At 40.1% G+C, this 22,211-nt stretch overlaps 1 pseudogene; it reads right to left on the bottom strand.

Annotated features, from left to right (window-relative positions):
- Positions 1-617: 617 nt before the first annotated feature.
- On the bottom strand, positions 618-12,334 carry LOC106025007 (translationally-controlled tumor protein-like; annotated as a pseudogene).
- Positions 12,335-22,211: the final 9,877 nt, after the last annotated feature.

Genomic DNA, 22,211 nt, shown 5'->3' with positions numbered 1-22,211 from the left:
TTACCTGGACCAGCCAGTGAGCTTCTAAAGCTCCCTTTCTTTTCTTTTCTTTTCTTTTCTTTTCTTTTCTTTTCTTTTCTTTTCTTTTCTTTTCTTTTCTTTTCTTTCTTTCTTTCTTTCTTTCTTTCTCTTTCTTTCTTTTTCTGAGTTAAGTATTTTTATTCTTTTGATAATCTTTCCCACGGTTAACTACTTCCCAGTGTTGGCACTGCTATGAACAACATGTCTCACATTCCAGTCCCAGAAGTAGTTTCCACTGCAGAAGTTATTTGAAGACAGTCTTATGCTTTTTAGCAGTGGAGACCAGGCTCCATCTTCTCCATAAATACAACAATGGACTTAGCTTATGCATGTATTAGACTAAGAGGCATTCTCCCAAGTGAGTTAAAATACACTTTGTTTTTAGACAGCCTGCATGACATGTGTTTTTTTTCCCTAAAAAATAATGCCTCCACTCCAAATAAATCACTGTCAAAATAAATGAAGCCTCAAGATGACATCAGACTCATTTGTGTGTGTGGCAATCCTGGTGTTGTGTGGATGACAAGCAGCAGCCAGTTATGACATGATAGATCCACTGAATCCATTTCTAAATCATCCTTAAAGAAAATCATAAATCATAAAAGAAAAACATAAATCATTGTTTTGAGTGCAAGTCTGGTAGCACCATTCTCATGGTAGTCTGGGAGAGCAGCCATGCCATCTGGATTCATGTTTGCACCAAAAAAGAACTGATAGTTTATGAAATTAGCAAGGATGTACTTGATTTGTTCTGTAGCCCCTGCCCTAAATGGTTTTACTCTTTCTGGTCTTTGTTCTTCAAGGTTGCCTTGAGTGATTTCATATAATCTTTGATGTACTTTTTGTAGGCCTCTTTTGTGAAACTGGTTTCCTGCAAGTGATGGTTCGTGACAATACCAACACCAGTTACTACTATGTTTTTGCCTTCGCCCTCCAGGCCTTCAGTGGAAGCGTTTCCTCCAATGAGGAAGTCATCAATGTTAACCTCTGTTCTACTGACCATCTTGCCCTCCACCTCCAGGCACAGCCCATCCATGATCTCCCAGATCTTGTAAATGTTGGAGAACATCTCCTCGTGGCTGATGAGGTCCCACTAGATAATCACAGTTGTAGCTGATGGGAGAGAAGGCGGAAAAAAGCTAAAGCTCACTTTCTTTCTTTTTTTTTTTTTTTAATTTTATTTAAAGAGAAAAAGAAAAAAACAGAAAAAGGGTACAAGTTATACAGATTTACAGAAAAAAATAAACAGTAGGAAATCACTAGTTAATGGATTACATTTTGTCATCTTAGAAATAATTGTTCAAGTTACAAAATTAAAGCTTATAAAGTGGACATTCCAACAGTGAGACTGCAAACAGTTCTGTTCAATGACTCAACAAAACTCAGTAATATCATTATCTATCTTATACAGTTAAATATACATGCGGTTATATCGTTTAGAGCACTTTCTTTTCCTCTCTTTTGTACAATGACAATTACACATTTTGGGTTTGTTGCTCCCACAGTTCTTATTACTTTTTTGGAAGAGAGTAGAACCAAATGTGACATAACAGAACAGTCAGTCAAATCAAAAGGGTGGACATAATACATAATGTAAAAGCATAATACTAGGTGATCAACAATGGTTACCATAATGCCTCCCGCTATCTCTAATAGAATTGCCTCTGTCATTAGTTATAATAAAATTGAACAAAACAGTAAAGAACAAAACCAACAAAACCAAAACGTTGGAGACATTATAGGTCTTCAAAAGTAGATAATAGTCAACCAGAATGGGCGTCATAATGAATCCCACTATCTTCACAGCTGTTGCCTAAACTTTCGAACCCGGTACTATCAAGCAAAACAGAATAGAGTAACATCAGTCAAAACAAGATGGTGAGAGCAATACAGGGCTTTAAATCAAGATAATGGAAAGTCAAAGTGGGTTACTATAATATATCCTGCTATCTTTTAATTTATTTTTCCCTTAATTAAAAGGATAAAAAAAGTAAATAATAAAATGGAGATTGAGATAAAAGAGGGCACAACAGCAAATCAGTGCAGATCAAAACATAACCATTTAAGCAAAATAGTGTTTCACCACAAGATTATCCCGACATAAAAGTAGTTACCATATTGTCTCTTTCCTTGAAATCTTTGAGTATAACTTCGTATACTGTAGCATCAAATATATCAAAACAATGTAAAACCATTTAAGAGAATGACAGTATTACAGGGTATTTAGAATCAACCAACAGAAAATGAACAATGGTTTCTGTATAGTCTCCTTGTCTATAAAAGGTTTTGTTTATACTATCATATATAATAAAATCCAATAAGATACCACCTATTTAGACCAATGGAGACAGAAGAACAAAAGCTTGATGAGACTTCAAAACAAGATGGTACTAAATCAGCATTACCTCTTAAGACGTCATTTTCTCCAAAATAGCTGTTCCTATCATCCAATCTTCTCTGCCTCATTTCTGTTGAGCTCTTTTTCTGTCATTAGTTGTCAGTTTGTCTTCTTCATTTTGTTTTCTGCTCCATTCATTGTGGCCTCTCTGCCGCTACTTCTGGATTCTTCATATTTTTCTTTTTTAGAATTATCTTGCAGTATTCTCTGTAGAGTTGAATTGGTGGTTGCATATTCCCCTAGTTCCTCTTTATCCTGGAAGCACCTTGTTTTTCCATCAATTTCCAGGGATAGTTGTGCAGGATATATCAATCTTGGCTGGAGATTATTATCTTTCAAAGCTTGAATTATTTCCCCCCAGGCTCTTCGTGATTTGATGGTTTGTGGCGAGAAGTCTGCTGTAATTCTGATGGGTGTTCCCTTGTAAGTGATCTGTTTCTTGTCTCTGACGGCTTTTAGTATTCTGTTCTTGTATTGGATTTCTGGAATTTTAATTATTATATGCCTGGGTGTTGCTCTGTTTCGGTTGTAGGTGGCTGGGTTCCTGTATGCTTCATACAACTGAGTATCTTTACCTTTTGCTAAATTAGGAAAATTATCCTGGATTATTTCTGTGAGTAGCTTTTGTAGTTCATTTTTTTGTGTCCCTAGTTCTTCTTTTATGTTCTTAATTCTTAAGTTATAGACCCTCTTATCATCTTCTAGTGTTTGTATTATTGCTGTTTGTTTCTTTGTTATTTTTAAGAAGTTTTTCATTTCATGCTCCCATATTACAAATCTGCCCTCCAGTTCAGATAATCTGTCTTTAGTTTCTTTCAAGCTGTTATGCCAGTTTTTGATAGACTTTTTAGTTTCCTGGTAATCTCTTTGAACTTGCTTCACGTATTCTATGCTTTCTCTATTTTCTCCATTAAACAATTCTCCCCTCTTTTTCTGTTCTTCCATTCCACCATCCGTTTTTTTCTTGGGTGGTGCTTAGCATTTCTCTAACTATTTTGCTTATGTCTAGCTTCAGGTCATTAATAACTTCATTCCTGAACTTGTCTATGAGGCTCTCAAGGTAGCGCTTTATGTCTGTTGGTGCTGTATCTGCTGTTGCCTCTTTCTCAGGTTTGGGGGCCGAGGACCCTTTGTTGTTGCTGCCTCTTCCCATATTCTTTGTTCCTTACATATGCAAGCGTATATAGGAGGCCCAGCTTCCTTCCCTGTGAGTCACAGTCTGATTGAATTGCCTGGGGTAGGTGTTCCCGCCCACCGCAGCACACCAGGAAGTTGCAGACCAGGCAGCCTATGCAGGGCCTGCCCCTCCAGGTCACCTTCAGGAGCTGGGACCTGGGCTGTGCTAGCCTACTGGGTCTCAGCCAGCAGTGTCACATGGGCTAGGCACTGCTCACCAATCCCACTTGAGAGGGGGATTGGTGACTGAAGTCACTGCAGCGCCCTGTTCCCACAAGTCTGCCCGGTCCCAGAATGTCCTCTGTTGGAGTCTCCTAGACCGTGGAAGAGTCCCAGTTTTCCCTCACTCACCGGAGGTGGATGCACAGCTCCCCACCTGTCCCGCTCTCAACTCCGTTCACCGATTTCCATTCTCTGAGCTTCCATGCATCTCTCTCCCTGCCAAGCGGATGCAGATGTAGCAGCGGTGGCAGGAAACCCAAATCGCGGCTTCCAATGGCGCGGGCTCCAGCTTCCATGCTGAGGCTTTCTCTGTTCCTGTTATAGCACCAGGATTGCATTCCCAGTTGGTTTCTCTCAGCCCAGTTCATTCTTGGGTCACCGGGGCATATCTCCTCTTGCTTATGATTCCTTACTCAGCACCATTCCTGAATTCTAAGCTGGGTCTTTCAGAGAGCCTTCATAGCTGCTGCTATCTGTCTGCCATGTTCTCCCGGAAGCTAAAGCTCACTTTCAACAGACAAGGAACTTGTCTGTTAGTCAAGCTCTCCTCTGGCCACTCCAGATGTTGACCAGGCCATGTATGGCTGAAGCCTGAGGGCACCATTCACAGGATTGCTTCATGCTTCAGTGCGTTACTCCTCTTGAGTTTTGTGCCTTTTCAGGTTGCTTATCTTGGTCCTTGCTTCCACTTCAACTTGTGTATATTGTATTATCCAACTTGGTTTTTTGCTCTCTGTCCTCCTGCTAATTGTGTTTTTTGCCTTAGCACCAAGATTTGATCAGCATCCAAGATACATTGGACACTCTCCTAGATCAGATTAACCCCTTCACTCCCTTGCTAGAGTCAACTTAGGGAGACCTATAATAAGGGAAACAAATCACAAACTCCTGTTGGGAAAGCTTTCTAATTGTGGGGGCCATGGCTAGGGCCCATCAGAGGATCACTGATAGCCCTAATGTTACTACTTCTAGTTGGGCTTTGTTTCAAAAGATCACGTGTAACATGCCTAGCAAAGATTTGCTAGAAAACTAAATTGAACTTAAGAGACTAGACTAATATCACTCTGAACAGTGAATAAGAGTATTGCTAGAGTTTATATCATAATGTTACAGAATTAGCATTGGGTTTCTTAGTGTCTCTTCTTCAGAGTATCTGTTCATTACATCATGCATTATATAATCTGTTCCTGTAAATAGTTTAAAAAATTCTTCCCATGTGTGAATTTCTACATGTATGTCTATCCTCTCTGTATTATAGGGAAAAGCAGATCATAACAAGACAACAAAACGAATTCCTAGATAAACATGCAATGAAAAAGACACATAAGACCACAATATTAGGTAATCTACCATAGTTACTATGCTTTCTCTTGTTATTTTCAATTGACTTGTCCATATCATCAGGCTTAATATAGTTAAGCATAATATTACATAGCTATTTTTATAAATGCACAACTTTGAAGACATTGTAGGACTTGAAAATGGTTAATAATCAAAACCGGCATGGATATCTTTTATATCTTGTCATCTGTCATCTTCATAGTAGTTGCCTCTACTTTTAGACTTGATACTATCAAGCATACCAAATTCAAATAAAATCAGCCAAGGCAAAACCACGGTCTAACAAATCAGATTCAAATAATATCAGTCATAGTAAGACAATGTAAGTAATAACAGGGTTTCAGTTTAAGTTAATATGATATTAAGGATAGTTACCATGTTATAACCTGCTATTTTTGGGTTAAATGCCTATGCCCTCAAATCTGATATGAGTGGACAGACCAGAACAAAATAAAATCAAACTTAACAGAGCAATACTACTGTGACTTTTAAATCCTGATACACTATTAACAATGACCTCTTGCTTCCTTTTTTAGGTTATTTTTCACCTTTCCCCTTCTCAGGAGGCTTTATATGTTTTGGGTCCCACTAGCCCCTTTAGTTTTTAGATTAGGGGGCCAACCTGTTGTCTATCTGAGTGTTGATGAACCTTTTTACCCCTGAGCTTGATCTTGAGCTGTACTCCTTTATTTACTAGAGTCAACCAGCTGTGTAGTTCTACACTGCCCCAAAGTATCATAGCTTTCCAATCTATCTGCGGCTGCTGGATGAGTTGTCCCTATTTCTCTCTGTCACATATAGCTTTGCTTTCTCATCTTTGACTTTCAGTTTATTAACCCTCCTTCAGGTTGTGTGTATTTCTTATTCAGAGCATCTTGATGGAGCCTGTCTCCTAATCTACTTTTCCTGTTTTTTTTTATTTTAGTGTATCAAGGCTATCTGTATTAAAGATTATAGCTTACGATCTCTGCCTCATGTCTGCTATTCTATTTTACTGCTATAATTTGTCCACTTTACTCCCTCATTCCACTGTCTGCTCCGTTCATTCAGGCCTCTCTGCCACTGTTGCTGGAATCTTGGTATTTTTTCCTCTCTCTCTCTGGAATGTCCTTCAGTATTTTTGGTAGGGTTGGGCTGGTGGCCATGAACTCCCACAGTTCCTCCATGTCTTGGAAACATCTTATTTCTCCATTAATTTTGAAAGAGAGTTTTTCTGGGTACATCAGTCTTTTTTAAAATTTTATTTAAGGAGGAAAAGAAAAAAAACAGAAAAAGGGTACAAGTTATACAGAATTTCAGAAAAACTAAACAGTAGGAAATCACTAGTTAATAGATTACATATAGCCATCTTAGAAATAGTTGTTCAAGTTACAAAAGTAAAGCATATAAAGTGGACTTGCAAACAGTAAGACTGCAAACAGTTCTGTTCAATGATCCAACAAAACTCAGTAATATGGTTATCTATCTTATACACTTAAATATACATGCAGTTATCTCCTTTAGAGCACTTTCTTTTCCTCTATTTTATACAATGACAATTACACATTTTGGGTTTTATTACTCCCACAGTTCTTATTACTTTTTTTTAAAGAGAGTAAAACCAAATGTGACATAACAGAACAGAGTCAGTCAAACCAAAAGGATGGACATAATACATAATGTAAAAACAAAATACAAGGTGATCAGCAATGGTTACCATACTGTCTCTTGCTATCTTAAAAAGAATTACCTATTTGATCAGTTATAATAAAATTGAACAAAACAGTAAAGAATAAAACCAAAACATTGGAGACATCACAGAACTTCAGAAGAAGATAATAGTCAACCAGAATGGATGTCATAATGAATCTTATTGTGTTCACAGTTGTTGCCTACACTTTCGAACTTGGTACTAACAAGCAAAGCAGAATAGAGGAAAATCAGTCAAAACAAGATGGTGAAAGCAATACAGGGTTTCAAAGTGAGTTAATAGAAAATCAAAGTGGATTGCTATAATATATCCTATTTTTTATTTATTTTTCCCTTAATTAAAAACATAAAAATAAAAAAGTAAATTAAAAAAAAGGAGATTGAGATAAAAGAGGGCATAACAACAAAACAGTGCAGGTCAAAACATAACCATTTAAGCAAAACAGTGTTTCACCACAAGATATCCTGACATAAAAGTAGTTACCATACTGTCTCTTTCCTTAAAATCGTTGAGTATAACTTCATATACTATAGCACCAAACATATCAAGACAATGTAAAACCATTCAAGAGAATGACAGTATTACAGGGTATTTAGAACCAACTATCAGAAAATGAGCAATGGTTTCCATATAATCTTCTTGTCTATAAAAGTTTTTGTTTATATTATCACATATAATAAAATCCAATAAGATACAACCTGCTAAGACCGATGGAGACAGAAGAACAAAAGCTTGATGGGACTTCAAAACAAGATGATATTAAATCAGTACTAGGTATTATGATGTCTTGTTTTCTCCAAAATAGCTGTTCCTGGGGCTAGGGATTTAGCTCAGCGGCATAAGCGCCTGCCTTGCAAGCAGGCAGTCATGAGTTCGATCCCTTACCGATAAAAAAACGAAAAAGACCAAAAAAAAAAAAAAAAAAAAAAAAAAAAAAAACCAAAATAGCTGTTCCTACCATCCAACCTTCTCTGCCTCATTTCTGTTGAGCTCTTTTTCTGTCATTAGTTGTCAGTTTGTCTTCTTCATTTCGCTTTCTGCTCCATTCATTGTGGCCTCTCTGCCACTGTTTCTGGAATCTTGGTATTTTTCATTTTTGGAATATCCTGTAGTATTCTTTGTAGAGTTGAATTGGCAGTTGCAAATTCCCCTAGTTCTTCTTTATTCTGGAAGCACCTTCTTTTTCCATCAATATCTAGGGACAGTTGTGCAGGATATATCAATCTTGGCTGGAGGTTATTATCTTTCAAAGCTTGAATTATTTCCCCCCAAGCTCTTCGTGATTTGATGGTTTGTGCCGAAAAGTCTGCTGTAATTCTGATGGGTGTTCCCTTGTAAGTGATCTGTCTCTTGTCTCTGATGGCTTTTAATATTCTGCTCTTATATTGGATTTCTGGAATTTTTATTATTATATGCCTGGGTGTTGCTCTGTTTCGGTTGTAGTTGGCTGGGTTCCTGTATGCCTCATACATCTGAGTATCTTTACCTTTTGCTAAAGTAGGGAAATTCTCCTGGATTATTTTTGTGAATAGCCTTTGTAGTTCATTTGTTTGTGCCCCTACTTCTTCTTTTATGTTCTTAATTCTTTAGTTATAGATCCTCTTATCATCTTCTAGCCTTTGTATTATTGCTGTTTGTTTTGTTATTTTTAAGAAGTTTTTCATTTCATGCTCCCACCTTACAAATCTGTCCTCCAGTTCTGATAATCTATCCTTAGTTTCTTTCAAGCTGTTATGCCAGCTTTCAATAGAGTTTTTAGTTTCTTGATAATCTCTTTGAACCTGCTTCACGTATTCTATGTTTTCTCTATTTTCTCCATCAAACAATTCTCCCCTTTTTTTCTGTTCTTCCATTCCACCATCTGTTTTTTCTTGGGCGGTGCTTAGCATTTCTCTAACTATTCTACTTATTTCTTGCTTTATTTCATTAAATACTTCATTTTTGAACTTATCTATGAGGCTCCAGAGATACCGCTTTATGTCTATAGGTGCCGTGTCTGATATTGCATGTTTTCGGTCTTCATTCTCTTTTGCATTTACCTTTCCTGGATCAGTATTCTCAAGATTGGGGACTGAGGACCCTTTCTTGTTGCTCCCACTTCCCATACTTTTTGTCCCTTCCATACAAGCATATGTAGGAGGCCCAGTTTTTTTTTTTCTCTTTGTCTGTTACAGTTTGTTTGAATCCACCAGCTAGGTGTTCCCACCCACTGCAGTGTACTAGGGAGACACAGACCTGGGCAGCCTCTGCTGGACCCATCCCTCCAGATCAACCTAGTGAAGGCTTCACTGCTAGGGTACACCGCCAGGTGCAGGGACCTGATTTGGGATAGCCTACTGGATCTTAGTCCATGGCATCACCCAGGTCAAGTGCTCCCCATCAATCCCACTTGAGAGGGGAATATGTGACTGAAGTCACTGCAGCATCCTGTTCCGGCTAGTCTGTCCAGTCCCAGAATGTCCTCTGTTGGAGCCTCCTAGTCTATGAAAGGGTCCCCATTTCTCTCACTCACCGCAGATCAATGCAGGGCTCCCTGCCAGTCCCATTCTCAACGCTGTTTGGTTCGCTGATTCCCGCTCTCAGAGCTTCTGCATGTCTCTCTCCCTGCCTTGCCAGTTGGGACACAGCAGCAACAGGAAATTCAAATCACGGCTTCCAGTGGCGCGGGATCTAGCTTCCGCGCTGAGATTTTATCTGTTCCTGTTATAGCATCAGGATTGCATTTCCAGTTGGTTTCTCTCAGCTTAGTTCATTCGTGGGTCGGCAGGGTACATCTCCCCTCACTTAGAACTCCTCACATGGCACCACTCCTGGATTCTAAGCTGGTAATCTCAGAGAGCCTCCGTGGCTGCTGTTATTTGTCTGCCATGTTCTCCCGGAAGTGAATTTCTGGAATCTCGATTATTATATGTCCGGGTGTAGATCTGTTTTGGTTGTAGGTGGCTGGAGTTCTGTATGCCTCATTTATCTGGGTATCATTTCCTTTTCGTATGCTTGGGAAGTTTTCCTTTATTATGTCTGTGAATATTCTTTGTAGCTCATTTTTGGTTACTCCTGCTTCTTTGCTCACTTCCTAAGTTATGTATCCTTTTGTCATCTCACGTGCTTTATTCTTAAGTTATGCATCCTTTTGTCATCTTCTAGCCTTTTGAATTGTTTCTTTCTGGTTTCTTGTTACTTCTAAAAGGTCTTTTCTTTTGTGGTCATATATCATAAATCTCTCTTCTAGTTTCAAAAGGGTAACTTTGGTTTCTTTCAAGGCATTTTGTCAGTTTTCAATGGACTTTTTAGGTTCCTGGTAATCTCTTTGGATCTGTTTCATGTGTTCTAGGTTATGTTTAAATTCTTCATCAAAGGTTTCTTTCTTTTCTGATTTCCTCCATTCTTCCATCTGTGTTCTCTTGGGAGGGGCTTATCATTTCTTTAATTAATCTTTTTATATCTTGCCTCACTTGGATCAGAAGAACAGTTTTAAATTCGTCTCTGAGGTCATGAAGGTATTTCTTTATGTTCGCTGATTCTGTGTCTAGTATTGGATGGTTACTGCACTGGTTCTCTTCTGTATTTACTTCTCCTAGGCTTATTTTCTCAGGTTTGGCAGCTGGATATTTTTTAAAATTTCTATCTCTTGTCATGTTTCTGGTTTCTTTCAGACTGGTGTGTCCTGGGGGTCTCTGGCCCTCTCCGTATTGCTTAGGGTCTTTCCGAAGCATGCTAACTGGAGTTTTTGCTGCCCTCCCCAATTTGCTGTTATCTGAGGTACATGCAGGGGTGCAGGGACAGTGCAGGCTAGCCTTGAACCTTTGAGCCAGTCTATCCACAAATTAGGCTGTATTTTGTGGATGTCACAGAGTGGTGACAATTTTGTACCTGCTTATTGGATCCCCACCAGAGGCGTAGCTCAGCCCCAGAAGACCCCGCCAGTTCTCTGTGTGCCAGGGGAGGCTGACTGACATCACTGTGGCACCGGGCTCTGCCCAACTCCAAGATGTCCTTCAACCAGCAACAGCAGCCACGGGACCCAGTCCCTAGCACTCACCGGGAACCAATGCAGATCTTCCTCTTGGGTCCATTGCACACTGCGCCACTGTCTTCACTACGTTCCCAGCACAGGGCAGATCGGTCAGAAAACCGCACGGCGCCTGGCTTCGGAGCCCAGGTGTATGGTCCTCTCACAGCCTCCCCCAGTGCGTCCAGGTGGCTCTGGCTGCTTCACAGGGCCCCAGGTCCCAACTTCCAGCACTCACTGAAAGCCAATATAGCTCTTCCCCTTGGATCCACTGCTCACTGTGCCACATCCTCCCGTTAAGGGCCCGGGATTTGCTGACTCCTGTTATCGGCAGCTGCAGGCTCAGCACGACTTTGGATCCTCCAGGTGTGCCTAGTACAGCGCGGAACAGGTCTCAATGAGCGTCAGGTTTCAGCTCTCCACCTGCACTTTTCCTTCCTCTTCTAGTTTTATTTTTCCCTTCAGTTACTGCCTTGATTAATAAGAATCATTATTCAATCATCTGGCCTTCTCCATGTTCTCATATTCTAGCATCTGATCTGATTTCTTGGCAGAGACTCTCCATCCAGCCCACTAGCAAGCTGCCATTTTTTCTCCTCCTCGTAAAATGCCAGCATTTCTTATTTTATGTCTTGAAGAGTTAAAGCCTATTGCTAAGTTCTGATCTCCCTGTGGGAGCAAGTAGATGTGTAGTCACGCCGGGGAACTTTCTAAATCCAAAGACTTTAAGTGCCTCTTCTGGCAGCTGTACGTTTGGAAATACCAACTCAGGAAAGGTGTGGGAAGCTCTGTGTTAGTTCTGCTGTCCCATTGGGACCACAGTCTTCTCTTGAGTCCTCACTAGGTCTGAGGAGATCCAGAGCCCTACTGGCCCTCACCCTTTTCATGGTTCTTTATTTCTGGAAAAGAGTGGACCCAGTGCCCATGCTGCTCTTGGCAGTGCCCTGTCTTATCCTTTCAGCAAACTGCCAGGTGCTCTTGGTCTGTGTGTGCCAGTCTCAGCTCTGGAATCCCCATGAATAACACTTGTTAGATTTCATAGATCAAGACATTCAATGTGAATTCCTTCTCATTTAACAGATAAAGTAATCAACCAGCAAGTTACAGTATCTGATAAGTAATAGAGACCCAAAGGGGTTTGCTTGTAGGGCTGGCTTCCATAGCTGTCCTGCTATCCTTCCTCCCAAGAGCTTAGGAACTTAACTATTTGTTCTTCTATATTTATAGACACCCTGGAAATTCTTCTTCCTCATGGACCTTTCTTTAGCATACAGGCATCCTGTAGTGTGACAGCAATTCTCATCATTTAGTGTTTAACCCAAATGCTACCAATCTTCACTAGCCTGTGGAACAGAGAAGACACATCAATGCCTGTGACACTTATTCCTGTTCCTGTTCCATTCTTGTTCTTGTCCTCTCTGCCTCCTTCAAAGGCCTCCACAAGAATCTCCACCAGGCCCCAAAGGTCCTTGTACATGATCAGCCTTGCCATTTGGTGCTGCTACAGCCATGGTCTTCTCTACTCTTACTCACAGGTGGCTGGACCAGGGCCTTTCCAACTCCTTGCAAGCATCTCTCACTACTGACATTGTTGAACAAAGCTGCCTTCCAGTCCATGAAAATATCCACACCAACAGTGATTTCTCTCAGTAATGCTGAATCCAGTAATTTTGAAATGAGAAGTCGTGAGTTCTGTAGACCAGGTTCTATACTCACAAAACTGTCAGTATCTCACTGTTTCAATGCTGTGATTCTGGGGCCCAAACACTCACCATGTCTCGTGAAATTAGTTTGTTTGGTCTCACTCTCGACCTTGGTGGAGCTCTAAACAAGAGGGGCAAGGAGCGTGACAGTACTGCATCCCTTAGACTGTGCCTATTCATGTCCCTTCACTTTCAAACCCGAGGTGAGCCTCCATCCTCCTGTCTATGCACAGCAATTCTTGTGTGCAGATGGAGAGAGAAAACCATCACTCAAATTTAACTTCCAGTTTAGGTGAGGCTGGGGCACTTTACCATATTTTATGGCACCTGCATGGGGAAGTTAGCCATAAGGCTTCCCATGAGAGGCTACAAGGGAAAATTAACAAAAGAGGAAGCTCACTCCACTCTCAGGGCCTTGAAAGAAGTTTAGAGCCAACATCTTCCTTAGCTGTTACAAGTAAGAAACTGGATAAATGCTGAACTGACATAATAAATAGAAAGTCCGTACTAATAGACATAATGCTGTTTTCACATCTGTCAGCATTCAAGTTTAAACTCAATATTGAAAGGAGAAAAAATGATATAGAAGGATCATTAAAAATGAAAAGCCCCCTCAAATAAAAAGTCAAATTAAATTTTTTAAAAAAGAGAGAAAAAGTACCAAGAGATAGAGAAAGCCAATAGAAGCCAGCAAAAACTAGGACTAGAGATCCCATTTGACCCAGCTATTCCCTTGGTATCTCCCAAAAGAATTAAAAGCATCATATCAGAGCAATACATGAGTACCCATGTTTAATTTTTTTAAACTTTATTTAAAGAAAGACTAAAGAAAATGGGTAGAAATAATACATACTTTCAAAGAAAAAAAACAGTAAGAAATCCTAGTTGATGATTACAGATTGTCCTCTTACAAATAGTTATTAAAGATACTAAAGTGGAGCATATAAAGTGAGGATTCAAACAGTGAGACTGAAACCAGTTCTGTTCAACTATCCAACAAAAACTTAGAAATATGGTTATCAATCCTATACACTTAAACATACATGCAGTTATCCATGTCTTCAATTATGTTGAGACTGAACAAACCCAAGCAGGCTAATATCACTCTGAACAAAGAATAATACTATTGCTGGGTTTCTTATTACGACCTTCCAGGATCAGCACTAGGTCCTTTAGTGTCTCTTTTTCTTCAAAGTCTGTTCATTTCATCATGTGTCATAAGATCAGTTCTCATAAACTGTTTATAGATTCTACACATGCATGAGTCTTAACATGTATTTCTATCCTTTCTATATTAGGAGAAACAAAACAAATCAAGACAAAACAAAACAAAACATATTCCTATAAACACATGAAACGAAAAAGACATATAAGACTGTTGTACAGGGGCTGGGGATTTAGCTCAGCAGCATAAGTACCTGCCTTGCAAGCAGGTGGTCGTGAGTTCGATCCCCAGTACCAATAAAAATGAAGAAGACAAAAAAAAAGACTGTTGTACAAGGAGTTGTACCACAGTTCCTGTGTTATCTTCAATAGAATTGGTTATATCATCAGACATAGTATAATTGAATATATCAGTACACAACAGCATTAATAAAAACACAACTTTGTATATAATATAAAACTTCAAAAACAGGCAGTTATCAAACCAGAATGTGCATCGTAGAGTCTTGTCATCTTCAGTGCAGTTGCCTATACTCTCAGACTTGACACTATCAATCATATCAGTTTTAAATGAAATCTATCGATCCCAAACAGCAATCAAACAAACCAGATTTAACTAAGATCAGTCATGATAAAACAGTATAAGTCATACAGGCTCCAGATTAAGATAATAGGAAATTAAAGATGATTACTGTGCTATAGCCTGATGTTTTTGGGATAGCTGTCTGTGCCCTCAAATCGAATACAAATAGACAAACTGGGACAGAATAAAGTCTATCAAAAAAAAGAATAAAATCTATCTAAGCAGAGTGGTGCGAGTAATGTGGGTTTTAAATCCTGATACACTATTAACATTATCTTCTGCCATCTTTTTTAAGTCTCTCCCTCCTCTTTCACTTCCCCAGGGTACACTGTGCATTTTTGGGTCTGACCAAGACCCTTGGTTTTAAATTGTGGGGGGCAACCTGCTATTTAAGTGGTTCTGAGCCTTCTCTCTCCTGGACTTGATCTCTAATTGTATTTCTTTACCTATTAAAGCCTGTCTTTTCAACCTATCCACAATTACTGGTCTAGTTGCCCCTATTACTCTCTGGTTCTCTGTCACATAGAGCATTGTTTTCTCATATTTGATTTTCAGTCCATGTACTCTTTTTCATGTTAATTATATTTCCTATAAATAGCATCTCGATGGACCCTGCCTCCTGATCTACTCCACAAGAGTACCCATGTTTATAGCAGCACATTTTGTAATAGCTAAATCTTGGAAACAGCTCACGTGCCCATCAACTGATAAATGGATAAAGAAAAAATTTTTATGCAGTGGGTAAAAGGATAAACTTAAGACATTTATAGCCAAACAGATGTATCTTGGGGTCCTACCTAAGTGAAATAAATCAGACACACGTGTAAATATCATTTAGTCTCTTTGATATGAGACACTGAAAGTGTAAATAAGAACCAAAATGTATATTACATATTGTGACATAGAAAGACATTGCTCAAAAGGAAAGAGGAACTAGAGAAGGGGAGGGAGATATGAAGGATAAGAAAGTCAATAAAATGAGAAAAGAAGGATAAAATGCAAACAAAGCTTTATAAATAAAGAAGGGAAGAGAGATTGAAGGGAGGGGAGGGGAATAAGGGAAAAAAGAGGTGCCAAGATATAGCACGTATAGGTACAAATTCCCTGTCATGAATGTGATCGATATGTTATATGTAAATTGTACCAATAAGCATGATTTTTAAAAAGGAAGAAAAAGAAAAGCAACGTGTGCTTTTGCAGGGTGCTTTTGCCCCAGAGCAAGGGATGCACAGCACAAACGGCCACAGTGAGTTAGTGCCGTTTCACTTCGTGGGTCCCCCCCCCCCCCCAGCCTGGCTTTGGAAAGCAGAAGTTCATGGTATTAAAATAGATGTATTGTGCATGCAAGAGCAAGCCCTCAGCAAAGCGGCTCTTCCTGTAATCCTACTTCTCAAAGCAAAGCCCCCCTCTTTCCAACCGTGGACGATGGCCACTTGGTGTTTTGTTAGTTCTATAATAAAGAAACTCTCAAATGAGCCCTTGTGTCAGAGTCAGAGAGAGGAACAAGATGCAAAAGATCCATTCCCCTCTTTTAAAAAAAAAAAAGGTCTGAGTTTGTCACTAAATTACATTAGGTTGGGGTAAAACTGGCAATCCTCCAGCCTCAGCCTCCCTGAGGCTGGGTTTAATAGGCTGTGCCACCATGCACGGCCTAGAGAGTCCATCCTAACTTTATTTCCCCCCCAACCAGATTCCTGCACCTGTCATTCAGTCCTTAGGACCAAACTAAGGAGATCTGGGATTGAAATGCTCAGGGAAAACTGCCCCATTTGTTTTTCATGGTTCTTTCCTCTTCCTCTTCATTGCCTCTTGAAAGCGTAGAATGGCCCTTGCTCAGGTCCATTTAATGTTTATTCTTGTTCCAAATCAGAAACAGCAAGAGAACCGAGAGCTGTGCATCATGCTGCAGCACTGCGCGCCCCCGAGAGCTGGTTAGAGCGCAGAATTTCAGGCTCCATCCCCGATGTGTGGGATCGGGTTCACTGGATTGCAAGCTCAAAGGTAAGGAGCTCAGAGAAAGGCGGCTTTCAGCGCCATCCAGTCTCCCTCCAGCGAGGTCCCTGTGGAATTTTAGGTCACAGCGGCACCGCGTGGTTGCTTTTATAGTTGCGGTTGAGTTTGAGAAGAAAACTGTCTCAGAGCAACCGCCAGTTCTTTTGTCTCAGGAGGCTCGGAAGTCTCCTCCACGCTGTCAGTGAGAACTTTCTTCCAGTGATGCCTTCTGCCCGAGCCTAGAGGAACGCTTCATGGCTTAGGCATGTTCTGCATTGGAGGCGGCGATGACAGCACATCCACAGATTTCAAAGTGTCTTCTCCTTCACGAGATTGTTCATAAAACCTATAAAGGCATGGGAGCTCAGGGACACAAAGAATGACTTCTATAGCTCATCTAGATATGTGGTCACTACCTTTCTTTTCACGATTAGGATTGCTTTACTCTAGAGGCGGGAGGTTTGCTCACTATTTGGGGTACTCCAAGCACAGTTCTAATCTATGTATTTATTTATTGGAAAGTCACAATCCAGGGAGGCCAGGGTTGTATCTTCTTTGTTTTGAAAATGCTTGCTCTACAGTAATTTTGTCTGTAGTATTTGCTAACTGGGGAAATCTACAGTAACCAGAAACTATGACAGGTTGAACATTTTGAATTCAAAACTCCAAAATTTTCCCAAATCTGAAACTTTTAAAGCATCCACATAATCCCACAATGGAAGAGTTAATGTCAGGTCCTTTTTGGCTTCGGACGGGAAACTTGAGGAGTAACAGCTGAGCAGACTGACTTTCGAGAAGTTGTCCACGGTTACACTTCTAGCTCAGAAAAGAGCCCTGGGCCTTTGTCTTCCTTCTGCTCTCCAAGCTGTACAAGAGAGGATTTAGTTCATTTTCCTAAAACACAGTTCGGGTTGGAATCTTTCTCGTTTCAAAGTTACCTCCAACTTTGCCCATTTGGTTATATGACACAGACGTCTCGCTTTGCAAAGCAAAATCTAATCCAGCAGCCTGCTTGTTGCAGCCACCTTCATGCTTCACAGGTTCCATCTAGACTCTCGGCCTTGTCCTCCTCCGTGCTGCTCAGGGAAACATGACCTCAAGGAGACCTCGAGGGGCCCACCTAGTGGCTAAAGTGGGAAATGCTGCCGGGGGGGGGGGTTGGTCACCTGAGTGCTGGAGTAAGACTCACATGGACACAGCCAGACAGTGCTGGTGTGAGCTCGGCTGGGGTGAGCGCAGCTCGGACAACTGCATGCTCTCTTCTGTTGTTTGGATCTTGACCAGAAGAGATCATGGAATAGAAAATGATTCTTTCTCATTCCAGCAGTGCTACCCTGGCCTTGGCCTTGCTAAGCTGCTTTTAGACTTGGTAATCTTTGAATCCTACCCCTCAGAAAATTTCTAGTCCTATTTCTTAGCCTCTGTTTGCTCTCTGTCTCTGTCTCTCTGTGTGTCTCTGTTCTCTGTCTCTCTCATTTTTACCGTTGCATTGCTGAGGGTTAAACCCAGGATCCTGAGCATGCTAGGCAAGAACTCCACGACTAAGCCACACCTCCAGCCCTCCACTGTCTTATGAATCTATGGATCCTCCTTATCCTTATCCCTAAAAATTTTAAAAAGTAAATTAATGTACTAATCAGCTATTTCTCAAATGATTATATTTTATAAAATCTTCACATGGCTGGGGGTTTAACTCAGTGGTGTAGGTGTCTGCCTGGCAAGCACAAGGTCATGAGTTCAATCCCTGGTACAAAAAAAAAATCTTCACAATCCCAATTTTCTTTCATAATCCCAATTGTTATCACAACAAACATTTATTTTTCTTACAGGTCTGTTGACCAGAGGAGCTCTCTTCCAAACTTCATGTCTGGTTTAAATCTGTTCCAAGTATCTTGGATTTGAAAACAGCAGCTACTCAGGGGTGCTCTTGCTATGATAAATGATAAGGGAAAGGACAAACCACAGAAGCACATTGAAAATCCCCAGGCATCGTGTATCTTATTAGATATTCTGTTAGTCAAAGCCAGTCCCACAGTCAAAGTCAAAGTGAATACACACTCTGCTAGCTCTACAGGCAGGTACTGCAAAGCCACCATACAAAAGGCATAGACACTTTATCTTATTATGAGGATAGAATGTAAAATTGAGATCATAACTCAGTGAATAAAAAAAACTATTGACAGACATTAATTGTAGCATGGCCTCATTGGCCAGTCTTTTCCTTTATGATTTGTGTTTTTGTGAATTGAACTCAAGACCATCACACCAAACTTTCCCATCCACTTTATTTTAAGACAAAGTCTCACTAAATTGCCCACGTTGGGCTTGAACTTGTGATCCTCCTGCCTCATCCTCCCAGAGTACTGGGATTACAGGTCTACACTACCATACCCAGCTTCCAATTCTTGTTTAAGAAATACTCCACAGACTCAGAGTCATCAAGAAAACATTTGTCTTTATCTTGTTGTATTTCTTCAGTCTTTAGTCCCAGGTATGAGTGAGGTTTGTTATTGGGGATTAGGGTGCTGCAGCTCTTTCTAGAGATTCTTTCCAGATTCTTAGTGACCTAAAAAGAATTGGACAAGACAAGCAAAAAACCTAGCAAGATTTTACATTTCTTAAAGGTAAGACAAGAAGTACGCTCTACAGAAACAGAGCAGACCACTGAGAAAGAGAAAGCCAGCAGGTTAAATGCCACCCCACCCCACCCCATTCTTCAGGCTGATGTCAGATCCGGGCCTTTCTACCCAAACCCTCTGATTTTGCACTGGAAGAATTGAAAATAGCACTTTCTGATTGGAAACTCTTTTTCTGACTATGTGTCCTGGATCTCTGTAATTGACAGGTCAGGCCCACTTGCCCAGCTGACCTTGACCTAATCTCCTCCTTCCTTTCCCCTGTAAGACATAAATCCACAAAATCCTTTGTGGGATGCTGAGGATGTGGAGGTCTCTGTTGTCACATAGGTACTTTGGACTGAAAGGGGCTAGAGCTGCTGCTGACTGTGGATGGTGCTCTCTCCAACTACCTTGGGAGGTTGTGACTCACTGATTGAGTTGAAAAGCCTGAAAGACAGTAAGAAAAGAGTCAGTGCTTGTATGTGAAGAACTGTTGAGCTGTCTGTTCAGTGGGAGAAAGCCTGGTGAATCTGTCAGTTTCTATAGACTATTATGGGTTTTCGTCTGGATCATCATCTAAAGCACAGAATGGATAAACTCTACTCTTGGGTTGAGAATGCAGAGCCCAGATTGGACATCTCATAGGTCAAAAGCAAGGGTCAAAGTCTAAAACCAATCTGCAAACCTACCAGAATCTTCTCAATAACAGCCTGTTCTTGGCATTGTTGAGTATCTGCCACTGAAGAGGGAGCCAGGACTCAAGTAGTCCCCTCTATCCTGGGATCTCTCCTAGAAGCAAGATGAACTGTGACGCAGAAGAGTAAGAAATATCGCTCTGAGTATATCCTTCAGTATATCCAGTAACAAACCCTCACCATAACCAGGAGTAAAGCTAGAGGAGCACAGCTAGAAGACTGGGAATACTAGGTCTCTCTGGGGAACTGACCTCTGGTGGAGTTCCTGAGTTGCTTGAAAGATGGGACTGATTTACTGTCCTTAGGACTGTGAGGAGGTTGTAGAAGACCACCCACTGTGGTTATTGTCATTAAACAGATGGAAGAGACCCATCTTCCCCTGAGAGACAGGTGAGTGTCTGAAGACAGGATCATCAGTTTCCTCTTCCTTGGAGGTCTGTTAAACCCAGAGCATAACACTGGATTCCATAAGCACATTCCTTATTTCCTACTGTAATTTTTACTTTACAGGAATAGTAGCCAGCTGAGCATCTCAGTACCTTTACCTGTGGGTTCAGGAAACAATCCTTGTGCTTACCCATTTGGTACAATGAAAGGCAAGAAGTGTGCATGTGTGTGAAAGTATCATGCCAGGATTTTCACCAACATTATAATCTAACAGGTTTAGTGTATGTTTACCTGAGCATTGCAGAGGGTGATACACCTATACTCTAGGATTTGTTTTTTAAAAGTTTGCTTTTGATTTTTCTTGTAGAAGTAGCCTAGTTCGGTACAGTGAGATACGAAGTTTTGGAGGTGGTCAAAAGTAAACCATCAGCCAGGCATGGGGACAGAGACTTACAATTCCAGCATTCATAATGAGCGTTACATAGTGAGTTCAAGGCCAGCCTGAGCTACAAAGTGAGACTCTGTTTCAAAAAACAAAAACAACAATAACAACAACAACAAAAGTTAATCATCAGATTACTCATGCATGGATGATGAAGATGATTCATTATGGTAAAATACATACTTTCATAACAGAAGCATGGTGTGAGTATATGATGATGACGATGATGATGATCACTTTGACATGGGCCATGTGAGCCAAAGTTCCTGTGACAGTGAAGTGGAGCAAGAACCAACCGATGCACAGGAATGCACACCTCCTTGACTCTGGTGGTGAAGAAAACAGCAAAGTGAGTACACATTTGACTAGCTAAAATGTTGCAAAATAGTCATGCAACCAAATGGAAAGACCCAATGTTAGACGTAGGTCCAAAAATATAGTAAAGGCCTTGGCAAACGTGAAATGTATTGGGCAGAATGCCACCACTGCCATTCAATGTTTGAAATTGTGACAGATAAAATGTTACAAGATTCTGTTAAACACACAAAGGCTGAAACACAAGAAAATTGTTACGTATACACCAATAGTCATATTAGAAAATGTATTTATTATGGTACTGACAACATTCATAGCAGAGGTTTCTCATGGTAATTGCAAGAATGTAAAAGACTTATGGAAAAGTGATGGGTCAAGATATGACATAAAAATTTATGCCCTTCTAGATGCAAAAGACTTACTGTCTTCAATTTTTAAATTTATCTTAAAATACAGTCATCATGAACTTATGCATTTAGTGATAAACCAAACTATGTGAACTCATGTGAACAATGACTGTTGACTCATCTCCCAAACTAATCAGAATGTGACATCTGACAATTGGTTTACCAGTTTTCAGCTGATTTTTTGCTAACAAAGCACAAATTGATCAGTGAAGGAACTGTACACAAGAACAAAGCAGACATTCCAAATGAAAGGTTGCAGTTTCAAACCAGAGAATTGTATAATACAATCTTTGGATTTCATTGGTCTTATATATGGCAATGAAAATGAACTACTACTGCTGATGTCAACATTGCTCCACGATGGAAATGTAGGAAAAATGGAAACTACAACAAAACCAAAGGCAAGGCTAGATGTGGATGAGTTATGCAGCAACGATGGTGTTACTCGAAACACAAAGGATTGGCCAATGTTTCTATTTTACTCAATTCTAAACATGTGTAGCATAAATAGTTTGACAGTTTACAAAGAAAATATTAAGTGAAAAGTACCACATTAATTTTCTTAGGATATTGGAACTGGAACTCATAAGAGATCATTTACTGCAAAGGAAAAAAATGTTTCTGCCAGGGAACTATACAAAAAAATATTCTGAACCACACTGGTGAACATACAGGTGAGCAGGCAGGCACAGCATCACAAATGCCTACTATGACAACAGGATAACGAAAAAGATATCAATTGTGCCCTACAAGAAGGGACAGGGAAACAAAACACACATGGTATTAGAGTATGTGATAGTTGTATGTGAATCATGTGTGAAAATTGCCTTGGGTGTGACAACTGAAACAAAGATTGCTTATATTGTGGAGTTCTGTTGGTGTTTGCATTAAAGTTCACATAGATTTTTGCTTCTGATATTATCTTTTAAGTTTGTAAATAAGTACACAGCTGATGTGAAAATGTTGATGTCTATTTTAATTACATACTTGAACTCTTATTTTATTCATGTCTTATTTCTCTGTGAAGTGCATATTGTGCAACATAGAA

The sequence above is a fragment of the Cavia porcellus genome, unplaced genomic scaffold, assembly GCF_034190915.1.
Source record: "Cavia porcellus strain 051 isolate PalLab524CR breed Dunkin Hartley unplaced genomic scaffold, mCavPor4.1 scaffold_30, whole genome shotgun sequence".
Lineage (NCBI taxonomy): Eukaryota > Metazoa > Chordata > Mammalia > Rodentia > Caviidae > Cavia > Cavia porcellus.
Note: the sequence above shows the minus strand (reverse complement) of the source record. Positions and strands in the feature narration are given on the sequence as shown.